This window comes from Megalobrama amblycephala, linkage group LG17 (assembly GCF_018812025.1).
Source record: "Megalobrama amblycephala isolate DHTTF-2021 linkage group LG17, ASM1881202v1, whole genome shotgun sequence".
Taxonomy (NCBI): Eukaryota; Metazoa; Chordata; class Actinopteri; order Cypriniformes; family Xenocyprididae; genus Megalobrama; species Megalobrama amblycephala.
The window spans coordinates 16,294,875-16,305,671 of record NC_063060.1 but is presented as its reverse complement, the minus strand read 5'-3'; the positions used below and the strand labels follow the sequence as shown (position 1 = coordinate 16,305,671).

General features: G+C 37.2%; 1 pseudogene; it reads right to left on the bottom strand.

Annotated features, from left to right (window-relative positions):
- Positions 1-2,731: 2,731 nt before the first annotated feature.
- On the bottom strand, positions 2,732-6,755 carry LOC125251886 (annotated as a pseudogene).
- Between the last annotated feature and the right edge of the window lie 4,042 nt (positions 6,756-10,797).

Below are 10,797 nucleotides of genomic sequence, written 5' to 3'. Positions count from 1 at the left end.
TGTCTCTCATTGCAGCACGAATCAGTGATTGGATGAATCTCTTTTTCTTTTAGAATTTGTTTTCCTTTTCTTAGGTTACCTGGGTTACACATCAATTAATCTGGGCCAGAATCAGATCTGACTTCAACCTCTTTTTAAAGTCTTTAAAAGCTCAATGTTACCATAATTGTTACAGACACACCAGTTCATTTGTGTGCGTGTGTAAACTTCTTGCTGTTTTTTGCATAGTGCATATTCCTGCAGAGCGGCTGAATTCTTGATTTTCTTGATTATTTCCCATTTGTAAAAACTTGCTCTGTTTTATAGTCACACTAGTGTGGGGTGGATGTGTCTGTTTTGCACTCTTGATATTTTAGAGCGTGACCCCTTCATTGTTGTGCACTTTTTTCTGCACAGTGGTTTATTTGTAGTTTGTACCTTTTAAAATTTTAAATGGGATATATCCATCCAGTGAATTCCTACGACTTAGGTTTGGGTTTGATTCTAATGAATGTATATCCTGTGATGATATAGAAACCACAGATCATCTATTTTTTTCATTGTATGTATGTGGAGGCTTTATGGTCTGATATTCATGACTGGCTTTATCCAAAGGTGCCTCACCTTGGAAACTTCACTCTAAAGGACATCACTTATGGACTTATAATGAACAGTAACAAAGATGACTTCCTGATTAACAACATTCTTATGCTGGGAAAATGTTATATACACAAATCCAAGTACTTGAAGGTGAAACCAATGTTTTATGCATTTCATAATGAGTTTTTTTTTTTCTTATATAAAAGCCCTCCAAGTGATGAAAATCATGAATATGATTTAATAGAAAAACCCTAGCCCCCTTTATTAGATGTTATTTAATTATTATTTATTTTTATATATTTTTGCTTATGTTATATTGTATTCTCTCATGCACCTGTTCTGTAATTTGTAATGCAACAGTGTGTTAATAATGCCATGTTGTTTGTACATTACTAATTGGTTAATTAAAAAAAAAAAAAAAAGTAGTTTGTACCACCAAAACATTCTCAGAGTTTTTGTATGTTTTCGTATTTCCCATTAATTTCCTATGGCAGTCATTTTTAACCGCGAAGGAGCCAAGTGTGACTTTTTCTCCTGACCCTTTAACATATCTGAATCATGTCCATGATTTTTGTGTTCACAGAGCTAATGCAACTAAAGTCACCAAGTGTCATCCCACGTTAAAATGTTAATCTAATTAATTAGTTTTGTAATTAAAATGTTAATTTTGTAATTAATATATGTAGGGCTCCACTTAGGACAAGATAAGAGCGAGGGCATGAGTGAAGTACAGCCTTATACTGATGCACTATGTTTTATACACATCTTAAGAGATATGGTGGACATTCATAGGCCTTAAATTTGCATTATTTTCCTATGTTTTTACATCATGAAAATCTGTAAGACTTTAGTTATATGTGGGACATATATGACATATAGGATTGAAAATACATAAATATTATGCAATTTGTATATGCGGTTTTTGCAGCATATATGTCCCTTATAATATTCTGTTGGAACATATAAGAATCACATATGTTTTTAACAAAACTTTTCCATATGGGAGGCAATATTCAAGCGAAAAAACCCTGCAACAAGGGGAGGACCAACTCCTAAATTTAAAAGGACAACGGAAATGGTAATTGAAATATATGGAGACGAATCTCCGATGTTTTGGGAAATCCCCGGGGGGAGGGAGAGCGGAGTATCCGGGTGGACGTTACCCGCAGCGGGGGTGGATACCGCTCCGCTTGGACAGTCTTGTGAGTAATAATGTTTTGATGGTGATTGTTTTTGCTTCATTTTAAAAACTGTACTACTGTTTTGGGTTGAGTAGACTGCAAGGTGACTTTAACATTGGTCTCTCAAAATGATGAAGCGCCTGTGACAAGCCAGGACCAAACAACACAAAGAGAAGGTAAAGTTATGTTTACAGTCTTTAAACCATGAGTTATAATTCACCAAGATAGTTAATCCTCTACTATTCCTTACAATGATGCGTATTTTTAAGATAAAAACAGATTAACAGTGTTTAAAACAATAAGTGGACACAGGTCAGGGAAAGTAGGCCTAGGCTAATTTGTAATGCCATGTAACGTTAGTGCTTGTGCAATCACTATAGTTGCTGAGGACAGTGTTTTCAGATATAGGTTATATAGTTATATAATCAAAGAGTACTTTTGTCAATATATTAATTTTTGTCAATATATATATTTTTTTAATTTGTAAAAATGCAGAAAATTTTCTGTGATGGGTAGGTTTAGGGTGTGGGTTATATAATTTTAAAATGTTTAACTATCTATTTATTATCTATGTATTTATTTTTTTCTAAAATGAGTGAACTACAAGTAAACTTAAGTAGTATGTAGTAAGTAGTATGCAGTATGTAGAGCATTTTTGCAGAAAAAAAGTACAACAAAAAAGTGTTCCTGTCACTTTATAATTTTGCTAATGTTGTTCTTGTTTTTTTAAAGTTTTTTTAAAGTTTTTTTTTTTTTTTTTTTTTTTAAAGAAGATGATTTGGACAGCACCCAAATGGCTCAGACACAGAGACACAGAAAGTCACTACAAGCAAGATAACCATGAACAATATACTTGAAAAGCAATATGAAATATTAACACTGGAAGAGGCTAACTAAAATTAGAAATACAAAAACTAGAATTAGAAAAAAACTAAGCTAAAGTTGGAGCTACAAAAACTCAACGACCATTGTCCAAGAACTAGTCAAATAATTGTATTTAATAATTCCAGGTATTTAATTTTGAATTTACTTCTTATGTAATGTTTACATACAGAATCTTTAGATACATTTAAGAGATTTGAAGTATTTTAGTAAAAGTTAATGTAGTTGTAATTTGAAGATTATATAGTATTTCAGCTGTTTTTACTATGCATCAAATATTGTCTAGATGAATAAATTATAATATGTCCAATTCATTTAAAAGTTATCAATTCTTTCATTTTTCTCAGTCAAACTGAAAATGTTTTCTACAATCATTTGTCGAATGTAACACCCAGTTCCATCTTCATCTCCTGCCTCTGTGATCTCCAAAGTGGGTTCTTCAGAAATTTGGTCATCCTCCATGTCTGGGAGTGAAAGATTTCTATTAAAAGGAAAGTTTTCTTTTACTCATGTAATTTATAATCATTGGAGAATATGTAGCTAGGTGTTTTAATTACAGTTAAAAACTTATTTATTACCTTGCCATGTTGTGCAAAACAACACATGCACAGATTATGTTGCAGACTCTTTCTGGTTTCATTTTGAGCTCTGCATGCAGACAATGAAATCTTTGTTTCAGGACTCCAAAACACCTTTTAATAACATTTCTTGTTTTGGCATGGGCTGTGTTGTACCGAGTTTGAGGCACAATGACTGGGTTCAAGAAGGGTGTGAGAAGCCAGGGTTTTAGTGGATAACCAGAGTCACCCAAGAGCACACCCTGCAATTCTCCTCTCTCGAATGCATGATGAATTTGGGAATTCACTAAAATTATTGAGTCATGGGTTGATCCTGGCCAACGAGCGACACAATTGAGCACTCTGAGTTTGGCATCACAAATTGCCTGCACATTAATACTGTGGTAGCCTTTCCTATTAACAACAATGGCTCATGATTTGAAGGTGCTTGAATCCTAATGTGTGTTCCATCAATGGCTCCTACTACATTTGGAAATCCAGCAATGTTGAAAAAAATCTGCCTTCATCTTGTTCAAGGTAGAGACATCAGTCGGATAAAGTGGAAGTTTGCCTGACAGTGCACGAGCAACCCGATGAATAATTCTTGATGCTGTAGACTTGTGTACCCCAATTAAGTCTGCAGCTGCGTTTATAAAACATCCTGTGGCAAAGAAACGTAGAGCTAGACATACTTGTAGCAGTGGAGGGATGCTAAAATTTCTTGAAGTTTCAGGCCTCAGATGCTCCGCCAAGTCAATTGCTAGTTCTTGTATTGTATGTCTTGGAAATCTTAGCTTCTCCAGCAGTTCCTTTTCACAAAGTACTTCCAATGGGTTTGAACGGTCTTTGAAAACTCTTTATCTTCTTATTGCCCTTTCATTAATTAAAATTAAAATTAGCCATACCGCAAGACAAAGTCACTTTTGTGAATCTAGAGCATATTTTTCTTTTGACAGTTTATAGTTTCTATGGCAACATAGATTTTAAGAAAGTTAGCCAAGGGGGAACCAGTCTTACTTTTTTGTCTCAAATTTTAGACCAATCTAAAATTTTATGCAACTGACTTTAAAAAGTAAATATCAGTCTTAAAGAAAAAAATTAGATGACTAACTTGTAAGACTAGTCTTAAATGGATTTATGCAACTGGCCCCTGGACTTCAACGTCTTAAGACATATCTGCATTCCAGAATGGGGCAAGGATGACCCAATTATATTGCTGTATTAAACTATCACAAGAACATGTCAAGGAATGAAAATCTGGATGTCATAGCAGAAGAATTCATTAAGCGTACAGCCACAAGAAGAAACAAATTCTTCCTGAAAAACTAACGCCAATCGTAAGAAAGTAAAACTTACACCAATCTTAGCGTGCATTTTTAAAAAAAAATCATAGCCTATAGAAGTTGTCAGTATGTTTAATGTGAATTTCCAGTGTCTAGGTTCCATTTCTGTTATCAGGCAACAATCTAGGCTTGGTGTAGATTTTTATAGTAGTATTGATGAGGCTGATGGTAAACAGGTATGATGATTGTGACAGTACTCCCCCTTCTGGAAGGTACAACCCTGCGCAAACAGAATCCGGCAAGGGAGGTTGGGAGGGCATTCTGAAGCTGTGCAAGTAAAGGTAGCTCAAGGGGCCAGGGTGAAGCAGAAGACCACCACAGCAATGCAGACAGTTTTGAAGATCTCCATGGTGCAGCAGAAAACCACCACAGCAATGCAGACAGTTTTGAAGATCTCCATGGCGGAGCAGAAAACCACCACAGCAGTGCAGACAGTTCTTTAGATCTCCATGACAGAGCAGAAGAACACCACAGCAGTGCAGATGGTTCTGAAGACCTCCACGGCTGAGCAGATGACCACCATAGCATATTAGGCCTGACTAAAGACCCCCAGAGCTGATCTGGTAGAACTGGATAGTCACACGGTGGATCAGGCAAAACTTAAACACAAAACAAAGAGAGGTTAGCATTGAATCCAGGGGCCACATATGCTGCTAACTCGAAGGTGTACTCCATGGACATAACAGGTCCAGCAAGGTGTTTCAAGTAAACAGGAACAGACAGGAAAATCTGATACGACCTCTATGGTTGCATTGAGGGAACTCTGAGAATAAGACAGCAGGACAGGTTCCTTGGTATTATCCTGGGAATTCAGGGAACAGGGGATTACATCTGCCTCCGTGGCCCTCACACGGGAACTCGGAGAACAGAGTATCAGATTGGCCTCCGTGGCCTTCACATGGAAACTCTGAAAACAGAGATAATCTCTGGGATGAGAGCGGGCACTGGGCTGAGCTCTAGGATGAGAGCGGGCACTGGGCACTTATCAGGGGGTAGAGCCTTCACTGGACTCTGGTCAGGGATTGGAGCCTGCACTGTACTCTGGGGCTGGAGAGGACTCCGAAGAGGGCTCATGGGCTGGAAAGGATTTTGGAGTGGGCTCACTCTCTGGAATGGATTAGAGGATTTCACTCTCTGGAGTACAGGGCTCCAGACAAAAAAAAAAAAAAAAAAAAATCATTAAGGAGCCATTGGCTCCTATAGCGGGAAAATCAGGTGCCAAATAATTTTTTTAAGAGCCATACAACAGTGAACTTAATTTTTTAAATCACTTGCTTTCAGTCATCCTGTTGCATTTATACATCCCCCTTTACAGTTTCAGCATTTTCATTTTGTGATTTTTCTGGGAAATGAATTTCACTTGTCACTATTTTCACTTAATACTATTATAGTTTTTATTAATATTTTGAATCTGATTAGATTTTTATGTTTTCTGCTTTAATTTTTTGTTTTAATTTTTTGTTGTTTTTAAACATGTCTGTTTAGTTTGTATACATTTTTATTTCAGTATTAACATTTATTTCAAGCAATGAAACTTTTTAATGGTTTTAGTTAACTATAATAACCCTGATGCTAGTCAAATCTTTATATTGAATATGTCAAATAATGTTCTTAGTTTTTTCATCCCTAAAGCTACAACAGTTTACTTTGAATCAAATTAAAATATATAAATAAATATATGGAAATAATTATTTAAATATTTTAAATTTGGTTTGTGTAACCAAATAACAAATAGGGGAAAAGATGTCTGTGCTTTACTATTGCTGCTCATTCAAGTTCAGATGAGGAAGATAAAAAAAAAAAATCATACCCTTTCATAATTTGGCGATCTAACTCAGTGAAACTTTCACACACAGCATCTCATTTAATTACATCAACACAACAAATGATGTGATAGGCTACTGGTCACAGAAGACGCAAATAACATGCAAATTTTACAGTCATAATGTGTGAATTTGTATTGTTGCCAGTGGCGATCTCAGCAAAAATATCACTTGTAAATTAATATTTTTGGTCACAAATGTGACCGTTTTAGGCGCAATCTGGAGCCCTGGAGTGGATTTTGGAATTTCCCTCTCTGGATAGGACTCTAGAGAATATTCTGGAGTGGACTCTAAAGAACATTCTGGTTGCTGCACAGGGACTGGAGTCATCTCTGGACTCTGGATAGGTACATGAGTCATCTCTGGACTGTGGATGGGAACTGGAGTCATCTCTGGACTCAGATGGGAGTCATCTCTGGACACGGGATGGGAACTAGAGTCTCAGGCGCGGTGGTGGCCAACTTGGCTAAGGGCTCAGGAGCGGCGGCCATGATGGAACTACACTGTGGAATGGCGGCCATGACGGGACGAGACTCTGGAATTCCGGCCATGATGGGATGAGACTCTGGAATGATGGCCATGATGGAATGAGACTGAAATGGCTGCCATGATGGAATGAGACTCTAGAATGATGGCCATGATGGAATGAGAGTCTGAAATGGCGGCCATGACGGGAGTGGACTGGTGACTTTATCTCACTGGATCTGATGCAGATATTTCACATACTGAAATGAATTTGTAGATTACACACACTGGAATGGACTTGGACTGAACAGAAATGATGGAAGTGTCCCTTACTTTTGCCATAAGGTTCACGCTGTTTGAGTTCATCCAAACCTTCATGGAAGAGTGTTATCAGTTCTTTTTCGTCCACTAAAAATGCAGAAGATAGCTCCAAGAACGTCTCAGCGTATTAGGCTAGGGGATAGCTATTTTGAGAAAGGAAATAACAAATCAATTGGACTGAAAAATTTGCGCATGCTGCAGTCTGTCTTTGGTCTGGTCTTCTGTCAGGCAACAGAAGGAGACAGACAAGGTGAGTATCAATGAGGAAAAAGGCTGCAGATGGAAAGCCAGAAAATCCACCTGTTTACAGGCAAGAGCTGACTCACTAACTTTAGGCACAAACACTGGATTAGTTTTGAGAATTACTCTGGAGCAATCCATAGCAAACTGCATACAGGAGTTATTAAGCGACAAAGTATGAAGTTCACTAACCCGCTTCATGGTCGAAAGAGCCAGTAATAAAGAGCCAATAATCATAACCTGCGTACGAGCGGGTGTTGAGTGTTCCTGTCAATCCCCACATGGCACTCAGAAACTGCGGCAAGATAAACCTTAACAGTTGAAAAGGCTCTGCCCTTATCCAAAAATTCCTGCAGAAAACATAACACATCCACAACAGAACAGATAAAAGGAGCAATGTGACTGTGTGCACACGTTGAATATGAATGCAATGCGTTTATTTCTACACTTTAAGTGTTTTCCTCCATTATAACGAAAAAAGTTATAATGTGGCTTAGTGATATTAAAAGATCAAATTCTGTACAAAAATAAAGCATTCTATGTAAGCAGATGCCCAGAATATGAACACAACGCATTTACTTACATATAAAGCATTTTCCACCCATAGCAAACCGTGGCTTATAAGACATGATATTAAAAGATCAAATTCTGTACACACCTTATTAAAAAACCCTATGTGCAGATAATGACTTCACCCTATGCTGGAAGAGTGTGTATTGACATTTTTCATTAGGCTATTTCTCTTGTATTTAATAAAGTTCGTGCTTATGTAGAGATGTCCTTTCTGTTTCCATTTGCACATTTACAGTAAAACACATCGATGCCACTTTTTTAATTTTTGAAGTGAACTTTTTGCCTGTATGGTGATTAGATTCGCTGTTTTGCACTGCCACCTTGAACTTGAGAACGCGACACGTCTGGTCTGGTGTGAGGCATATGGCTCTTCATACATAGTGCACACAGAGAGCACGAATAGGCCTCTTCTTGAGCTTGAACGGACAAATACACATAAAAGTATGGCAAAAGTTGGAATCGAGAATTGTGAAATTATTCTCTTTAAAGTTTGTTTACTAGGCCTACTTATTATTGGGTTATAATTAGCTAAAGCTGATAGTATTTCTTTGTTATTGATAGAAAGCCTAAAATATAGCTTGACTAAGTGATCCAACTCTGTCATGTCCTCTATCAGTATGCAATGAACATGAGTGTTTGAATGCGTGTTTTCTCTATACATTTTATTTTGACTTTTTTTCTCTAACTTTTTTTTTAAAAGTTTTTCACAAAACGCAAGAACTTTATTCTCGAAATTTATTTTTTTTCTCGAATCATAACGACCTTATTCTCAAAATTTAATGAGTTTATTCTCGACATTTTATTTTTTTATTATTGCTCGGCCCTAATCCTCTTCCATACTCTTCCGTAAAAAAGTCTCTTCTAGACTTATTCATAGAACATACCCTGCTAAACATTATCTTGTTAAATTAAAAAAAACAAAACAAAAAAAAGATATATGGTAGATGTAAAATGTAGCTTTTGCAATTTGTGTCAAGAGAGCTATTCATTTGTTTTGGTACTTTCCTGTGGTAGCATCTTTTTTGGCCATTTGTACTTGACTTTATTATTGAAAATATAGATGAAAATTTTGTTTTACAGTGAAAATGTGCTGTTGGGTCTCTGTGCAAGTCAGAATGACAAACAAACATACATATTTGATTCATTTTATTTTCTTATTGGCTATAATACATATACATAAATGCAAATTTCAGGAAAGAAGCCATGTTTTGTAATGTTTAAAAAAGAAGAAATGCATTATATCGTTATCTTGCCCTTAAAAAACCCAGAAAGCTATTCAGACTGTACAGACGTACATTTCTTTTCATGTCTTTGTATAATAGTCTGTGCAATATTTGTACTTGTTTAAATTGTTCATGTGCATGTTATTCAATAGAAAAACCCTCAACGCTGACTATGAGCTAGTTGTGATGTTATCACAGCAAGGCGAGAACATAGGCCGTACGTTACCAACAACAAATATAAAACAAATATTACTGTAAAATTGCACTTGCAACTGCTTGTCTTTATTCCAGCTTCTCTCTATCTGCTGGTTGTATAAAGCTTGTGGAGGTAGTGAGATGTTGTTTGAAGTTGTTATGTGTACACGACAACAATGTGCCAAAATGGAAAAACTCCATTGTTGTGTAAATGAATGGCGATATGCATGAAAAGTTTTCCATTTTTAGCCGAAAATGGAGTTGTGTATACAGCCTTAGAAATGAATTGTTCTGATTTAATGAATTTACATTAAGTGAAACAGAGAGAAGTGAAAATTAAGTGAAACTGAGCAGAACAAATTTGAAATTAATTTTGGATTGTTATACAATATTGGACAATATAAGCAGCCCTAGCAAGAAATTTAAAACATGGTTAGCCCCCAAAATCAACAGATACTTCATGACTTTCAGATATCAAATTAATTAAATGATTATGATGCAAATCCTGCAGGAAGGACACAGTGATGGAAAACTTCAATGCTTTTGCTCGCAAAAGCTTCTCAGGGGCACACAACACTTATACTATATTGCCAAAAATATTGGGACACCCCTCCAAATCATTGAATTCAGGTGTTCCAATCACTTCCATGGCCACAGGTGTATAAAATTAAGCACTTAGGCATGCAGAGTGCTTATACAAACATTTGTGAAAGAATGGGTCGCTCTCAGGAGCTCAGTGAATTCAAGAGTGGTACCATGATAGGTTGCCACCTATGCAATAAGTCCATTGGTATCATAAGAAAGTGGAAGCAATTGGGAACAACAGCAACTCAGCCACGAAGTGGTAGGCCACGTAAAATCACAGAGTGGGGTCAGCGCATGCTGAGGCGCACAGTGCGCAGAAGTCGCCAACTTTCTGCAGAGTCAATAGCTACAGACCTCCAAACTTCATGTGGCCTTCAAATTAGCTCAAGAACAGTGCATAGAGAGCTTCATGGAATGGGTTTCCATGGCCGAGCAGCAGCATCCAAGCCTTACATCACCAAGTACAATGCAAAGCGTCGGATGCAGTGGTGTAAAGCACGCCGCCACTGGACTCTAGAACAGTGGAGACATGTTCTTTGGATTGACGAATCACGCTTCTCCGTCTGGCAATCCGATGGGTGAGTCTGGGTTTGGCAGTTGCCAGGAGAATGGTACTTGCCAGACCGCATTGTGCCAAGTGTAAAGTTTGGTGAAGAGGGGGATTATTGTGTGGGGCTGTTTTTCAGGGATTGGGCTTGGCCCCTTAGTTCCAGTGAAAGGAACTCTTAATGCTTCAGCATACCAAGACATTTTGGACAATTTCATGCTCCCAACTTTATGGGAACAGTTTGGGGATGGCCCCTTCCTGTTCCAACATGACTGCACACCAG